Source organism: Python bivittatus, unplaced genomic scaffold, assembly GCF_059951505.1.
Source record: "Python bivittatus isolate LINGU-HERP-01145 unplaced genomic scaffold, Pbiv_v1 ctg000350_np1212, whole genome shotgun sequence".
NCBI lineage: Eukaryota > Metazoa > Chordata > Lepidosauria > Squamata > Pythonidae > Python > Python bivittatus.
In genome coordinates, this window is record NW_028277074.1 from 6,722,579 (window position 1) to 6,740,713 (window position 18,135).

Sequence of the window (18,135 nt, forward strand, 5' to 3'; positions counted from 1 at the left end):
CTCTGCAAACAGGCTTCCTCCATTCATGAGCCTCCAATCACGAGTGAAACTGCCAATAGCTTGTCTCTGCAAACAGACTTCCTCCAATTGGTTTGTTCAGCATCAGCTGACGTCAGTTACATAAGGCTCGTGATTAGAGGAAGTCTGTTTGCAGACACAGTATGGGCAGTTTCACTTGTGACTGGAGGCTTGTGATTGGAGGAAGCCTGTTTGCAGAGACAAGCGATTTCACTCGTGATTGGAGGCTAGCAATAGGAGGAAGCCTGTTTGCAGGCGTGGTTCTCTCCTCAGCTTACTTCCTTGAATAAGACGCCCTTCAATTTTTAGCGTAAGGATTTTAGAAAAAAGTATCGTCTTATAGTCGGAAAAATACAGTACTTGTTCATATAAGGTTTAAACTCTCATCCATGTATTTTCATAAAGGTCATGTGTCAACCATCATCAGATAATATTAAAAGTAATAATCTGGCACTTTACGGTAATTTTGTCTCTGTGTTGGATTTCTAAAATGAGCAAAGAAGTTACATGTGCATTTTTCAAGTATAATTCTTTTGGAAAACTTGAGACTAGTTTTTGCTTTATTTTCTAAATCATCAGCAGAGTTCCATCTGTCAAATATTACTAAGTCTGGGACATCATCCAGGAGTGGATTTCCCCTAGTTCCTATACTCTGAAATACATTTTGGGCTTGGCTTTAGTAGTTTGTTTGGTTTAAATGTTCTTCAAATGTGATGTGTGAACTAGGGAGGAGGTCTAGGACATCATCAGGAAAATACAGTTTTTAACAGTTCAGTAGCTGTGGGTCAGAGAATATCTAGTATCAGAAAGCAGTGGAATTTTAACTTCCCAACTCCATTCCCAAATTTCTTGCTAATCTTGTTTTCTAATCTTGGGTTTGATCAAAGAATGCAGAGCATTTCTTTCTTGTCTTACTAAGGAGCCAATGATGCTGATCCTTAATAGTTCAGTAATTGTTTTAAGTAATTATGTCATCTTTCTGATATGTATTTGTCATCCATTTTGCACATGGTACAAACCTCAAGATTTCATTTTATAGCAGGATTCTGTGTGCTCCAATGAAAAGCAGGATGCAAGTTTCATACTATTGAACAAGATCCCAGGTCCCAAATTAGGACTTCTCACTGAATGTTCTTTCTTTATAATTCCATCGAAAGTTGTAAATGACTAGAAGATTTAAGTTCTTGTGAAGTGAGTTGCTTTTAAGAGTGAGTTCACAGCTCAATAAGATACCCATGCAACTGCAAGGACTGTTGTACAGAAGGACTATTCTAAATTTTCATCTTTTATTTTCCATAAAGTCCTCTTCATATTCAAGTAAGCTAAGATGAGCACATGGGTAACAGAATAAATGTAGTACTGTTTCCATTAAACTTTACAAAAATAAATAGAGGTTGATTTTGAGTACCATGGCACTAAGCCATGGCTGTGTTTGTATTACATGCAGTAACGGGCTGTGAGTATAACGTTGAAGAACAGGAGGAAGAGCTGCAACCAAGACAATGGTCAGATAAAAGAAATGTAATTTGATAAAACATCTCAGACTTGACCTTCCCTAGTTCTCTTGTACATAAAGGCAGTTAGGGGGAAGGCACTTTCAGGCTTGCAAGATTCTGTTACTGTAACTGTATAATAAAAGTAGTTTTGATTTCCAAGTCTGGTTTACCTCAAACGGCTGACATCAATTTTGCAAATCTGAAAGCACCTTTATCTACAAGAGAACTAAAGAGGGTCAAATCTGAGACATTTTCTCAAATTACATTTCTGCTTTGGACTCACATTTCTTTTATCTGAACATTGTCTTGGTTGTGGCTCTTGCTCCTGTTCTTCAAGGTTTTTCTCAGAATCTATTACACATACTTACTAATAGTAACATAATTATGCTTGATTCAGTTAAACAAATTTTCTGGGATAGCATAACACACTGAATTAACTAATCATATAGGCTGGGTTAACACAAGACCCTAAGTTAAAATGTGCTTGCTAGTTTGTGATTTAATGCATTGTGCAACACAATCATAATAAGATTTGCTTAGTTTTCTTTGGTATTAATTATCAAATCATCCAGCCAATGTAATTTGTAAGCCATGGTTTATTATTTGATTCTATATGTAAGGCCAGCTATTGTAACTTCATCAACAAACCATGCTTCAAACAAACCTTGACTCAGGTAATGTGTGAACCTAGCTAGCTTATCTTGTATCCCCACTATACTTGCTTAATCATGGCTGAAATAAAGATTTCTCATCTGAAATATTAGACAGGAACAATTTGTTTTTTGAATGCAGGCACAATTTTTGTCTAAATATTCAAAAACCTTGATTGTATATTTTTTTCAAACAAGTTTTGCTATTCTACCCATTCTTTCATATTTATATAATTTATATCGTAGTCCCATCTTTTCTTCAAGTGTCTTCACAATGGTTTACATTAATAGTAATCTAATGTGATAAAATACATTCTCAAAACAGCAGTGAAACTACACACACACACACACACACACACACACTGCTTTAGTGGCTTGTTGACCCCCGGGCCTGATACATTTATTCTCACCCTTCTCAGTTCTAGCAAAGGTGATGCACAAGGTGAAATGCTGGACACAGAAGTGATACTGATTGCCCTGTTTTGGTCCAGGTTCTGGACTTTGATCAGCTAGCATGTCCAAATCTTCTGAGCCAGGATCTCATCCTGCATGCAGACTTGGGGTGGCTTCACCTCCCTGAATGGTGCAGTGGCCTGCATTTATCTGCCTGTGGATGAAAACAGATTAAGATTCAATTATATTTACTCTTAAATATAAGCAACATTGTAGGCTGAAGTGAAGTAACAAAGAAAATAAAAAAAAGACAGGAATCATATATTTTTCTTTGGCTATCTTCTTGCAACATATGGAGGTGGGAAGGTTTTAGCATCACCCAGAAGAATTCCATTCCTCTTGCCAAGCTGTAAGTGCAAGAGACCAGCAAGGGATACAAATATGTGTTGAGCAGAGTATAGCAATGTTTTAGAAAAACTTTGTCTAGGGAAAAAATATATATTAACATCAGAGGTTTACAAACTGTAATGTCCATATCTTGTTTTTTAAAGAAACTCAGCCAGAAAATATATATTATCTGGTTGTTTATTGATAAAAATGCAAAACTTTATAAAATATGAGTTGTATATAAAATATAGGAAAAAACACGTCTTCTCATAAATTTAGCATCTAAGACTTATCTATAAACATAAAGTCTCTAGCCAAAAACTCTCAGAGAAGAGGTATATTATTCGGTTTTTAGTTATAACTATATAACCCATAAAACTATTTAACTATATGGTAGCTAACGCTAAAACAAACTCTGAGACTGGGCATACAGTGCTCCAGTTATATTGCCACTCCATATCCCCCCACTAAGTAACTAGCATATATACGCCAATAGGTGGCAGTAAATAGCAGTATATGTGCTAACACATAAGTCATATGATCTCTCTCTAGACACAACATTTTTGTGAAGATAATGAGCTGCATCTTTTTCCATGAGAAAATCCTAACAATATGTGCATCTGAAGTTAGATATGTGAAACAGGTTAGGAATTTTGTTGGTATACTGGGTGCTTTTCTACCCATCTTCCTGCTTGAGCAAACAGATCTAGTCTCAGATCTAGTGTTGGCGTCTCTAGCTCACTGTTTCTCAACCTTGGGAACTTTAAGATGTGTGACCTTCAACTCCCAGAATTCCCCAGCCAGGTTGCTGGGGAATTCTGGGAGTTGACGTCCGCACATCTTAAAGTTCCCAAGGTTGAGAAACACTGCTCTAGGTTGTTGGTAGTTAGGTAGTTCAATATCCATGCTGGGCCCAATTTTTATAGCCTCCATGACTTCTATGGGACTCTTGTAATTGAAATCTCTGATTCAACAAGCAGAGCATATCTTATATTTGGTTGGTTCATGAGTGAGTCAGAATCCTCTACATGGATAGATCACTATATGGTTAGAATAACTAGTCCTGTTCTTCTCTTTTGGAGTGCAGCAGCTTATGGATCTGACAGAATTCCAAAATGTGCTTGTGGCTCAGTTTACTATAACACCTAACCTTTTGTTTGAGACTTGGGTGTAAGATTATCAGCTATCTCAGGCCATAGGCTGTTCAGCTGCTAAGCACCCTCTACCAAGCTTCTGGCTCTCCATGGTTTACCATGGACCTGAAGCAATGAGGTGCAGGTGGTGGAAATGTCAAAACAAATATGATTGAACTCATCTTGTATACTGAAATCGGTATAGCATTGCTTTAAGGACAAATAAAAACACTTTTTTTTTCTTTCCTCTGTTATTGTGTCTGCAAAAAAATCAGCCAAGTAAATTGTTCTGAGTGATGCTGGGGCTGATGCAGTCTGCTGGGATAGTGAAAGGCCTTCTGCCCTCAATGGCAAACACTGATGGCTTTGCAAAATTTTTCTCAGATAAAAAATTGGATTGCTGGGTGCCACAGGGTTCTATTTTATCCTCTCTGTTCTTCAATATTTGTATAGTATGAAACCTCTAAATGTGATTGTCAGGGACTGTGGAGCTGGGTGTTATAATATGGATGACATCCAGATCTACTTTTCCATCTTCATCTGGTGTATTGGCCTCTGGTCAGCTCCTGCTTAAACTTGATTGTAGGCTGAATAGCAAACTAAAACTGAATCCAGACAAGTCAGAGTGTTTATTATTGATGATAACTCTATACAATAGAAAGGCTGTTTTCTTGTCCTGGAGGGGGACATACAAGTTCACAGTTTGAGAGTGCTTCTTGGCTCTACACTGCCTCTTGAGTTCTCAGTGAAGAATGCTTTCATATAGTTGATCATAATTTATCAACTTTACCCTTTCCTGGATAAAGCTGACCTGGTTTCCCTGTCTGTATGGTGGTTATCTCATAAATACATTATTGTAATGTGTTTTATGTGGGGGATATCTTTGAAGGAAATCTGGACATGGTGGCTAGGCTGCCATTGGGAGCATGCACACTTGTCCTGGCTCAGTTGTACTGGCTTCCAGCACCTTCTGTGTCAATTCAAAGTGCTTATTTTAAAACATAAATCCCTTTATGACTTGGGTTCTGCCCACCGAAAGAAGAGACTTTCCTTTTATGTCATCAATCGGACACACCATTCATCCTCTATGGATATATTATGAGTGGTGTCTAGAAATGAGGCCTGGCTAAGAAGCAAATAGGGCCAGAACCTTCTCAGTGATTGCACCAACTCAGTGGAATTTCTTCCCTCCAGTTTTCCATCAGGAGTATGGACATTGCCCTTACTGGCTTTTTAAAAGAGAAATCTAATGATCTACTTGTATAAGCAAGCATTCCTTTCCTAATTTTGCATTTTTATGACTGTGTGACAGCTGGTCTGGACTATCTATGTTTTATTGGTATTATTTATTATTTTATTAAAGCTGTTTTATTAATACAACTTGTGGTTGCTTAATGTTATTTTTTGTTGTATTGTAAACTGTTGCAGGCTACCTTGCCAGGAGTGTGGGGCTGTACAGTTTTGACAATAAAAAAATAAATTAGCATCACGCTTAAGCCATACACTTTTGCTTACTTGGTATCTAGCTATTGTTGTCATTTAATCATTTATGGCTTAATATGACATGTAACATTAGCCAAATCATGTACCCATATTTAAGTTTGCTCTACATGTTTATTTAGTACATATTAGTAATGTTTTTCAGCATTAACGTTCTCAGAGCAGCTCATAAATCAAATACTATAACAATAGCAAATCATAAATTTGCTAAATAATTATACGCCAAAATTAGCAAGGGTCAAAGGGGATTTAGAACTGTTAATTAAAAGAATACCTAAAGGCATCCAAAAACAATGCAAATAAAAAGGTCTTCACTTATAACAGGGCCTATTCCTGGTTAATCTGTCTGATGAGCAGTCAAGAGGTAGAATGCTACCATTGTAACTGACCTATACATTCAGCAAAACAAAGTGATGGGATGAATTGTGCCACTTTAACATTTAAGATAGAAAATTATATTTTATATATATATTCACATTTTTAAAAAATGCCAGTAAATAGAAAACAATCTTAGTCACTTAGTTATGCTGGTTTTCAAACCTAAATAGAGGAGGCATAGATTAACTGTAGACAAACATTTTGCAATTAAGAAAGTTGCAGGTTCAGTCCCTGGGATCTTCTGTTAAATATAGTATTGTCCTGCCTGATACTGTAGTTACTGCTGACAGTCTGTAGCTGGATTCACACATCATGGATAAGCCATTATTAGTTTGCTGAATAAACTATATTTGGCTTAATTCACAAATAAAAAAAGGAAAGTTATAGTTTAGTGTTATGTGTAAATATGAACATTGTAAAACAGCTTCCAGTGTTCCTGACAGGTTCATTTATTTATTTAATTTATACTAATTAATTTTTTTTTTTTGGTCAACTCAAGGCAGTGTACATGTCTAATGCTCCCATCTCATATTTTCCCCACAACAACAACCCTGTGAAATGGGTTGGGCTGAGAGAGAGTGACTGGCCCAAAGTTACCCAGCCAACTTTCACATCTAACGGAAGATTAGAACTCACAGTCTCCTGGTTTCTAGCCCAGCACCTTAGCCACTACACCAAACTGCTCTTCTTCATGCAGTCTAGCATTCTGTTTCCAATAGTGACAACTGCTTCCAGCTATCCCAGATTAAGAAATGAAGGTATCATCTTCTCTTATTTGCCCCTCCCCCCAAACAATGAATATTAAAAGGAATGCCATTTGTAAACCTGAAATTCAATTTACCTACCTTGATTAACTCTGTTCATACTCCTGTCCTAAATGAATATATCTACTGTGTAATACCATTATAAATTCTTTTGAGCCCTCATGATATAGCCTGCTTAAGAATTCTATCAATTTAATTACACATGCAGTGAACATCTGTTTGTTTTGGATCTATTACTAATTAATTGCATGGGATTGATCAAGAACTAAATACTAGTTTTAGGAAGAAGTTAGGAAAAAATTCTATTTCATATTTTTCTTTACAGCATTCATTGTTTATAAACATCTGTAATGACCCACCTTATATTTTATTCCCTTTATTTCCTTGATAATACCAAAGGTGAAATGATGATTTCCCAAGCCCTTCATCTCTTTAGTTGTCTATCTCTCCCTTCTCCTCCATAGCGTCCTTTAAATTATTGAAAAGTTGATAATACATTGTGGCTAAGATTGTGAACTACGTAAGGGGGAAGACCATATTTCAATCTTGCTTTAGCAGAAAACTTAGCAATCAAAGGTAAGTCAGCGATCTGATTCACATATTGCACTAATATTTAGCTTGCTTTAACCATAGTTGGTTAATCAATTGTATTTACAGAATGTATTAAGCAATAAACCTTAGTTGCAAATCATAGCTGCTGGATTCGTATAGCACGATAAAGTAAAACCAAGTAAATCACATTATGGCTTAGAATAATGTGTGTACTAAATCATTGTCTTAGCATTGGTTGCCCAATCTCCTCGTGTAAATGCTAATATTAATAATATTCCAGAGTTAAATACTGCAGTAATACAGGGATATTTCACTTTCTAAAAAAAAAAAAATCTCCCATTTGTTACAATAGCCAGGCATTTTGAATCCTAACATACTAACAGCACAATCTTAAAGCGTTTCCTCAAAGTATATTCCTGTGAGGCTTGTTCACTGAACACATCAACAAACCTCGTATTTATGTTTAAAAGGAGTGTAGCTTAAACATCAGTGTTGCTGTGAAGATAACAGGCTTTAGTTTTTGTGGCACTTCGTATTCAGTCTTGATGCTTAGCACTTCATACTCCTAACCCATTTATGACAGGATAAATTTGCTTAGCCTTTTGATTAGATTACCTCACTCTCCACCCATAGGTTAGATTCTTCAATGGAGGTGAATAGGTTCTGCTCCTTCTTGTTGGTGTGTAATATGTTTTAATATATAATGAAATTTTGTGAAGTGAAACTTTGTATAGATAAAACTTTTCAGAGGAGTGGAAGAAGTACTATACAACTATCAATACTCATACTATTTCTGTGTCATACCTTGATCTCTGAGCAAACCAATGTCAAAGGTATTTCAAAGTGCTTAAAATTGTGGATCACCCCCAGTGAGACTGCTATATCAGATGTTTATTTGTTGTGGCTTTCATGGATATCAAATGAGGAGTGTTCACGATGAGAATAGAAATATGTTGCATTTTAGAACAGAAAAAATAAGTGCTTACCCTTATACCCACATTTGTAGAGGAGAGCAATGTAATTATCTCTGTCAGCAGTGTCCTGCATAGTTTAATTTCTGTTGGAACAAGGAAAAAACAGATCACTGGAAACATTCAGTACCTTCTCTGGTGTCTGAAATGTGAGCAGGATCCTATATATTTTCGGAAGTTTGTTTTTTAACCTGAGGATTAGTAACCTGCTTCTAAAATCAGTCTTTTTCATTTAATTCCAAATAGCTGATCTGATCATTTATGGCATACATATAGAAATCATGGCATACAGTACATAAAGAAATATCAGAATGGGCCTATAGTGATGTATTAGGAGCTCAGTCTTGCCGCTCAGTTTTAAATATATTCCTACTACATTGGATTTTGCATTACCAATGTATTTGGAAACAGTATGCTAAAAGGGAATATACATATGATGAACAAAGACAGACATATTTTTTTCTGATAAACCTATAAACAGGCAAGTATGTAACAGGATAGAAACCTCTATCTTCTCTCTCTCTCTCTCTCTCTGTTAATTTTAATATCCCAGATTCTTCTTGCACATAGCTCCTGGAGAGGGGCAAGTCACATTCCAACAAACATTGTTCCATTAATATGTCAGCCAGTAATTATTAGCATGAGCAAAGGTATGGAACATTCATACAATGAGTGAAACATTGGGTGTACCCAAAAGAAAGAGTTAGTTCATTGACAATAGATTTCTGGTCCAGTTTTGTACAAGGACCCTATTGTAGGAGAACTGATGACCTTAGATCATCATTTCAATTTTGTACCTACTACTGATGATATGAAACACACGTTAGACTTCCTTTGATTCATAATTAAAAACAAACATCCCCTATCTTCCCATTCTTAAAAAGTATCTCAACAGTTCTCCTTGTACTTCTGCTCTGCCTCAGTTCCAGTGCAATGTGACTCTGCTGTCTCCACCTCTTCCCCAGTTTTTTTCCTGTTCTCTTAATTCTTATTTTGGGCTCTTCCAAACCTCTACAGGTAGCCCTTGCTTAATGACCGTTCATTTAATGATGGTTTGAAGTTACAATGGCCTTGGAAAAAGTGCCTTACAACCTGTATCCGTGCTTATGACCATTGCAATCACACCACCCCCTGCAGTCATGTGATCACAATTTGTGACCTTATTTACAGTGGTCATTAAGCGAATCACCGTGCTCATTAAGTGAATCATGTGGTTGTTAAGTGAATTCTGGCAAAAAATGTCCATTGGAGAAACTGGATTTGTTTAATGACCATGTGATTCGCTTAACGACTGCAGTGATTTGCTTAACATCTGTCGTAAAAATGTCATAAAATTGGGTCTGGTCACGTGGTGACTCGCTTAACGATTATCCTGCTTAATGACCAATTTTCTGTTCCCTATTGTAGTCATTAAGTGAGGACTACCTGTAACATGAAAGTTTTCAGAGACCCACCCACCTTCATATCCCAGAGCCTGGAATCAAAGAATCCTTCTAATCTGCAGGCATTTTCTAAAGAAATCATCTTCGTTTACCTCCTTTTATAGACAGGTAATGTCTGCATTTTTATTTCTTGTGTCACAGTTCTTGTTCTTTGCTTATTGCCTCTGCTTTACAGAGGCAATACATTTACAGCTACCAAGGCTAGCCTGAATTCTATGATTTTTGAATTGCTCTGTTATACTTAAGTCTTCTAAATATCACTTCACTTCCCTAGAACCAACTCTTGCCTGTTTGATGAAAAATTCCTCTTCTCTGTATCATCATGCAACACAATTGCATATTAACAAATCTTAACATCCAATAGCTAAATATATACTCTTTCCATCTAGGTTTGGTTTATGCTCTGTGGCAAATTTTTGTATATAATAAGTACAAAGGCTAACTTTCCCTTGATATGCCTTGACTTTGAACCAAGTGTTTGAAAATGTCATTTAGAGACTATGGATAGTAATGGTATAGAAATGTTGTAAAATAAGTAACTAAATGATATACAATAAAATGCATTTCAGCTTGAAATCATGAGCAGGATCATAGAGTTGGAAGGGACCACAGAAGTCATCTAGTCCAAATTCTATTTTATCATTTTATTAAGGAGGATATTATGGTTTTCTGTCAGAGGCTGAGGTCCAGGTAGATTTTATCTCCAGTATTCCCCTGATCTACTAAGCCCGTAAGTCTGTCAAAGAAAAAGTTAAGTTTAGTCTAGTACAATTTGCCACAAACTCATGCTGGCTCCTGTTAATTGGAGCATGCTTATCCAAGTGTTCATGCACATGTTGCTTGATAATCTGTACAAGGACCTTGCCTAGTATAGATGTCTGACAGGTCTATAATTTCCCAAGTCTTCCTTCCTCTCCTTTTTGAGGATATAGGTCAGTGTTTCTCAAAGTGTGGTCTGAGGATCCCAAGATCCTCTTAGGGGTCCACAAAATCAAAATTATTTGCCAGCCTATGTTGAAAAATCATACAATATTAAAATCCCATCAAACAACCGTGAGAAGTGGTAGTAGCAGTGAATGCATCAGTGTTAATTTTTAATATGATAAATATTGATAAATATAACCCAGACAAACAAAAGCTGATTTGGGATTCTCCATACTTTTTAAAAGTGGGAAGGGGTTCTGAGAGAAAAAAGTTTAAGAAACACTGATATAGGTGAAATTTTCTTTTCTCCAGTCTTCTATGACCTCCCAGTCCTTCAGGAGTTTTCAAAGTTTATGAGAATATCTCTGCAGTTACCTTTGTTAGTTCTTTCAGTACCCTGGAATGTTATCCATCTGCCCCTGGAAACTTGAATTTGTTACAACTAGCTAAGTTCTCTCTTACCCTTTCCTTGTCCAACCAAGTTGTAGTTCCTTCCTTCCCCTGGCATAACCATGTTCTTCTTTCTTCTAAGAAGCAACAGACTCAATTTTTTTCTGCTTCATCACATTTTCATAGCAATAGAACTACACTTCCTTTGGCTTTCCTTTTATTTCTAACATAACTTAATAACCCCTGTTGTTATTGCTGTTGTTATTTTTGGTATCTCTTGCAAGCCTCAGCTCATTCTGTGCTTTAGCTTTTCTGTCAGCGATCCTACAGAATATGTTTCTTCAGTTATATTCCCCTTCCTTTATTTCTTAGCTGTGTTCCTTTTTCCCTTCAAAGTTTAGAGAGCTCTTCATGTATTCATGCTAGCCTCTTTAGATTCCTCCCATTCTTCCATCTTGTGGGGATTATTTGCGACTCTGCCTTCAGAATCTCATTTAGTAGACTCTCCCATCCTTACATCACTTTTGTTTCTCTCTCCTCCTGTTCTTACTCAAATACTTTCAATAGGATTTCCATATCCTGATCCTTGAATATCTTTGCAAGTATATTTCTCTGCATCTAATGCAATATCCCCACATTTTTTCTTGGGTCTTTTCCTTGTGAATAAATTGTAGCCTTCTATTTTCCTTGTGAATAAATTGTAGCCTTCTAATGCTATGTGCCAATCATTAGTATCATTGCACCAAATTTTACTGATGCCTATCACATCATATTTGTCTTCCTGATTTAGGATCTCTAGTTCTTAGGGCATGTTAGAAATAAAATGAGAGGGAAGAGAATAAAGGGAGAGAAGAAACGTCTGAGATTTTGAATGCCATTGAGATCTCTTTTGTACTGTTCTACAAAACTTTGAGTCCCCATCCTGGCCTCCTGCTTCTCCTTTTGTGTTCTGCTTTTTTGGTCCCACTTTTGGCTCCATATTTGGTCCTGAGATTTTGTTCTCCTTCCCCCTTTTGTTCTAGTTTAACACTCTCCTGATGAGATTGGTGAGGTACTTGTCAAACACTTCCTTCCCAGTTTTTGTAATATACAGTGGTACCTCAGGATACGAACTTAATCCGTTCCGTGACTCTGGGCGTATCCCGAGTTGGTCGTAACCCGAAGGAAATTTCCCCATAGGGTTCAATGTAAATCCGGTTAATCCGTTCCGCCCTCTGAATTTGGTCGCACCCCGAGGCAAATTTCCCCATAGGGTTCAATGTAAATCTGGTTAATCCGTTCCGCCCTCCGCCCGAATTTGGTCGCAACCCGAGGCAATTTCCCATAAGGTTCAATGTAATTACCGTTAATCCGTTCTGGCGTCCACGGACCACACGGAAAGCGGCCGGGCGCGGCGTGGTGCGGCGCGAAAATGGCCGGGTGCAGCGCGGCGCGGCGTGAAAACGGCCCGGCGCGGCGCGAAAACGGCCCGGCGCGGCGCGGTGCGGCGCGAAAACGGCCCGGCCTGGTGCGGCGCGGCGCGAAAACAGCCCGGCGCGGCGCGAAAACGGCCGCGGACCACGCGGCAGGGCCGGAAAAACAGCCACGTGGCACGGGCGGAAAAATGGCCGTGGACCACGTGGCACGGGCAGAAAATGGCCGCGGACCACGTGGCACGGGCGGAAAATGGCTCGTACCCCGAGGCGGAGTTCGCAAACCGAGGTAAAATTTTGGGGCCAGAGCTGGTCGTAACCCGAAAAATTCGCAAGCAGAGGCGTTCGTATCCCGAGGTATCACTGTATATCCAATCTCTTCCCAGGAGACCTTTGTGAAGATAGGATAGGCCATTGTCATCAAATCCAAATCACTTCTCAATGACATCAGTTGCATAGCTAGTTGTTGACTTTTAGGATCCTCTTTTTTCTTCTTGTATCATGACCCTCAACTAGTAGGATTGATTAAAAACTGTGTTTCCACTTTACCTTCCTGCCAATGCCTCATACAATGCAGAAATTCTTTCACAGTCTTTTCTGGCCATGTCATTTATCCTTACATGGATCAAGAAGAGAGGATAATTGCTGGTGCCTGTCTAATGTTGGTAATTTCTCTGTCACATCCTGTATATGGAAGGTGGCACACCTCCTTCGGTATCATATCAGGTCTGCACACAACTGTTTTGATTCCCCTTAACAGGGAATCACCTACCACCATGGCATGCCTGTTCTTTCTAAGGATAACTTTTATATGTCTTCACTCCATGAAAGTTTGTTATACAATGTCCTATGGCATGATTTGCTCAGATGACTGTCAATTGTCCTTTATAATGAGAGCGTGGTATCAGTTCCTGAATTCTATTGGCTCTGAATGCCTCCTGACCTTGTTTCTTTCAGTCACATTCTTCCATGTGTTTGCATCTGCCAAAGTTCCACCCCCCCCCCCCCCGGTGTTTACTTGTCTCCCCTCCTGGCAAATGCCCATGAATTGTTAAGAAAGATATTAACAGAAGCTGCTGTTACTATTTTTTAACAAAGGGACAAATTCCTAGTTTGTTGAGATAATATTGAAGAGGAAAGTGTCATAGAATAGATAAAAATTAAGACAATAAAAAATATACAAAATATATTTACTTACTTTATAAAGTAAATATCTTTCATTTTATTCTTCATCCCTGCTAGTTCTCAAAGGAAGCTTGACACCTTACACTGAATCTCTGAATGGCATTTGTGGTATGAAAGCAATAGCACTTCACCATTTTTATCACTGTGGGCCCAAACATGGGCTCTCGCCTATGGTCAGTCAAATTCACAACTCTTTTTTTACCATTCTTGTTCTAAACATCTATTCAATTACTTCCTCTTTCAGAACTCCTTGGTCTGAGAGGCTGTTCAGGGGCCATCACATCCAACATCCTAGTTGACTGAATTCCATAAGTGAATGAGGAATGTGATGGAATTGTCCACCAGATTGTTAGGCAAATCCCTGCTGGAAACTGAGTAGATCCATAAGGTACCTGGGGCAGACCATCCTAACTGGTACCACTGCTCTGTGGATGTCAGAGGTATAAGTTTCATAGCAATCTGAAAATGATTGAATGATGACATAAGACAGATGGAAATGCCATCCACTCTCAGATCATGAACCAACTGCTCCAAAGTAAAACCAGATTAAGACCATATGTATGATTCAGGCTGGAAATTCCCATGTTATCATGGTGGCTATGAACACCTGGACCATTCTTGAACCTGTCCCCAAGTTACAGAGATTGGGAGCCTTCAGCACCAATAGCTTGGTAAGGATCAACCACCAGCCTGGATACAAAACTGAGAAGCCTGGGAAGGATACTCCCAGGTTTCATTATCTTATAATTGTGCTAAAGAAGCAGGCATATATTTATGCAGAAGTATGTCCTGATATTTTAGATCAAATATTGTCAGCAAGGGATGGTAGGAGTTGTCTAAGATATTTGCAAGATACCATGTGCCCATACCTATATTGATATCTTTTGGAGAACTGTCTGCCTACCCACTGGTATCACCAGTAAATTTCATCTAAATGGAGTTCATTTGAACTATGTCTGAAACGTTTGTGCAAATCCTACTCTCAGAATTATGCTGGAGGCTATGGGTAAATGGAAGGAGGAAAATTAGCTCTAGAAGATGAAAGTGAAACAAGGAATTAAGGAAATGTATAATGCAGTGTTCTCCAATTTGGGGCCACCAGATGTGTTGGACTATAATCCCTGCTAACTCCAACCAGCATAGCCTTTTGCAAACCTAGCTAGATGGAGAAGATCAGGAAGATGACCTTGAGGGAAATAGGCAAGGGCTGAAACATTCCCTAAGTCCTGGGAAACAAGGTAGTATTCAGAAGAGACTCGGGAGGCTCCTCCCTGATTAATTGGATACAGTATAAGGGGGAGGAAAGATAAAGCACAGCCAGACTTGCAGGAATCTGTTGTTGTGGCCTATCACAATAAAGTATAGTTCTAATCTTTCCTTGGAATCTGTTTCCTGATTTGGTCTGCCTGAAAGGGCTGACACTAGGGCTGACAGTAATTGTAGTCTTGCATGTATGACATGCATTCAGGTTAGGCTGGAGAGTTGGACAATATTTCAGTTCAATGTATTGCCACTTAAGTGGCAAGATGCATAAAAAATATAAAAAATGAAAGGTGAAAATTCATTATAACCATTATAGTTTATGGATCACTGTAGCTATATTCAATTAACAGGTCAGGAACCAGCATATTAAATCAATGTGGACAAGGTTCCGCCCCCCCCTTTTTTTTTTAGTTTTTCTGTACTGGTTTCACTCATAATAATAATGGGTGTAGTCCACATGTCTGTTGAAACGAATGTCACCATTCCCATAATTTTAACAGAACTGAATGAACCTCTTGAAAAGAAAAATTTTGGTGTTTTGGAAGATTTGTATGTCGCAGGATTATGCAGTAGGGCACAGGAGGTTGGTAAGGGTACGAGCGGGTGAGGTACAAGAGAAACCGATTCGGAAATGGAGTAGTGGGAGGGGAAGGATCGAATAGATGGGAAGCAAGTCCGGAATGAAGAGAGGACTCCTTCCTTTTCCCGTTAGAAGGCCATAGCTTCTTAAATTCTGTAAATTCCAGTCTGTCTGCAGTTGAGATAAGTGATGCGCACCCTTTTTCTCATTCAGGGTCTGCTTTACTGAGGCGGGGAACCCCAGAAAGAGAATGTGTGCTCGCATTGTGCTGCACTGCTGTTTTCTGGTTACCTCGCTCGTCTTTCTCTAATACTAGGAAGCTTCTCTTTTTGCTGTAGCAACTAGCGATGGGGTTTTCATACCTGTGTGTTGGGCGGCCTCGAGGTGTGGGAACTGGGCATGCTGGGTGCCCGGGCTGGGTGTGGTTTAGGCTGGGGAGGTGCTCCCCAACCTCGGATGCCTCTCCTATTGAAGGAGCTTTAGGCTTGGGAGGTGTTCCTTAGCCTGCCTCCGCTCCCAGTACGGAGAGAACCGGCAACTCTTACAGAAAAATCTGCTATGGGTCTCACAAGAGACTTTTATCTCTTTCGATCGGTTACAACGATCTTGCCGCGATTAGGGTGATTTTGAGGAGTTCCAGGAGGAGATTGGCGGCGGGCGAGGGGAATAGAAAAGGCTGTGTGTCGCTTTAAGGAATGCGATTGGGTGACTGCATCTTTAAAAGGAAGAGGCGGTGGAAAGAAAACTACCTTGAAGTATGGGGTTGGTCTATGCTAATTGAAGAGGCGGTGCCAGGATGAATGGAGGGAGGTAAGGGCGGTACAGCTTACAGCGGAGGAAGGGCCGTGTATTCTGGTCTGTCTCTTTAAAGAACCAGTTGATACCATTAAGAGGAAAAAAAGGGGAGCAGATCTTTTCTCCTGTTCTCCTCTTTTGAGACAATACCATTCCCATTGCTGGGAGAAGAGGTTCTATGGGCTGAGGAGTGAAAGTGAGTGAGTAAGAAGAGGACGTTCCATTGATTGGGTACGGCGGGGGAGTGACGATAGGCGGTTTCATTTGATGGGGGGAGAGGTAGAGGGGAGATGGGCGGTACCATGTGGGAGAGGAGGAGGGAGACTGACTGGCGGACAATGGAGCCTGTGTGTGTTTGTGGGAAGGGAGCGAATTCACCCTCGCCGGGGAGAGTCACAGCGCCGCCCCCTTCTGCCCGGGGGTGAGGGGTGCCCCCTGGCCGGGCCAGGCCAGGCCACCTCCGCCCTTGTTCAGAAGAGCAGTGAGTGTGAGAAGGAGAAACAGAGGAGGCTCTGCATGGTGCCAGCTCCCCTGGAAACTGCGGGCCATGGGAGGTGAGAAGGGAGGGGGCAACGCGGTGGTAAAGAGGGGGGGGGGAGAGACTCTGAATAATTGCGGGCCTGTTTGGGGGAAAGTTTCAGAGTTCGGGGGCTGGTCAAAAAACCTGGGGCGGGCGGGCGAGCTAGCGCGGAAAGCGCATGGGGGATGGAAGAAAGAAGACTCCATAAGGCGGGAGGGGTCGGCGTTAGGTAAAGCAAGGCTGCGGTGGGGGTAATTCCGATTAGTCTTCCAGAGGGGGTGGGGAGGGAGGGAGGAAGGAAGGAAAACAGGCTTTGGAGGAGGCCGAAGGGAGAAGGCGTGACCACTGGATGTGAGGGAAGAACAAACGGGCGGGGGGGGGGGACGTTAATCCTGGGAAAGAGCGGGGGGTGCTGTCTATGGTTGAGTTTGTGTATGTTTAGGAGACTGGGGAGGGGAGTCTGAATAGTTAAAAGATGGCAAATATTGGCGATGGGAATACAAAAGGGAGGAGGCTATTATTGGGGGAAAAGTGAAAGAAACTAGCATACCTGAAGTGTGCCTGGGAACTGGGGATGAGGATCCCTTCTGCATTCCTGTCTTCTCTTTCCTTTTTAACCATTATTGGACTGGGTGATTTGTGATTATGGATTAGCTTCAGAATTACCCCCACAGCAGCCTTGCTTTACCTAACACCGACCCCTCCCACCTTATGGAGTCTTCAGAAAGGGAATGAAGATCTTCTAATATATAGTTTTGGAGGTGAGGGGCTACATAATTCTTTGGTCAAGAGGAATGTCTGTTTTAACCTACAATCAACTGTAAACCAGTTGGAAGAATAAAACTATAAGTAGGGTAGGAATATGTTTGAGTCTTATGGATTAGGGATGAAAATGTTGGATTAATTGATGCCACTCTATTGAGCGCTTAGGCAAACGAGTTCTGTGTTTGCTCTCCCATACAGGTCAGAGTATTGGTGTAAGAGGAGTCATATATGCTGCGATACTCAGCATAGTGTTAAAGGGAGTAATACATTTAAACATGTTTGTTTATTAAGTTTATATCCGCTGTTTCATTCAGGGGCTCAAGGTGGCATACAGAGTACTCCTTCTTCCTATTTTTCCCCACAACAGCCATGTGAGGTTGGTTGGGCTAAGAGAGAGTGATTGGTCAAAAGTCATCCAGTTAGACTTTGGCTGAAAGTAGACTAGAACCTGAGTCCCCTAGAAGATTGGCATCTTGCATTCTTTTACTCAGTGCTTGTTTGTTGTTAGTATATTTTATAAATGATAAAAAGGTTATGTAAATCTTTGGATGTGTAGATATCTTGTAGCTTTGAACATAATGTTTAATTCTGCAATTAATAAGTGCTAAGACTACACA

The 18,135-nt window shown here is 39.9% G+C and overlaps 1 protein-coding gene and 1 long non-coding RNA gene across 9 annotated transcripts in view; one reads left to right on the forward strand and one right to left on the reverse strand.

The window, feature by feature from the left end:
- Nucleotides 1-18,135, forward strand: part of LOC148215113 (uncharacterized) — a 107,672-nt gene that overhangs the window by 62,630 nt on the left and 26,907 nt on the right. Inside the window, exon 1 of one of the 8 annotated variants that reach the window (XM_088144558.1) lies at nt 9,683-9,792. The exons of 4 other annotated variants lie outside the window; for them this stretch is intronic. The gene's annotated coding sequence lies outside the window, so the exon portion shown is untranslated. Of the gene's footprint in view, nt 1-9,682; nt 9,793-16,290; nt 16,430-16,513; nt 16,788-18,135 lie in introns of those variants that run through there. 3 more of the 8 variants (XM_088144557.1, XM_025166479.2, XM_088144554.1) reach the window with 3 other exon arrangements.
- On the reverse strand, nt 333-15,888 carry LOC112540612 (uncharacterized). The gene is made up of 3 exons (XR_003084692.2): nt 15,801-15,888; nt 8,258-8,328; nt 333-2,771 (listed from the first exon to the last, which is right to left on the reverse strand). It is a non-coding gene; the product is annotated as an uncharacterized LOC112540612 (long non-coding RNA).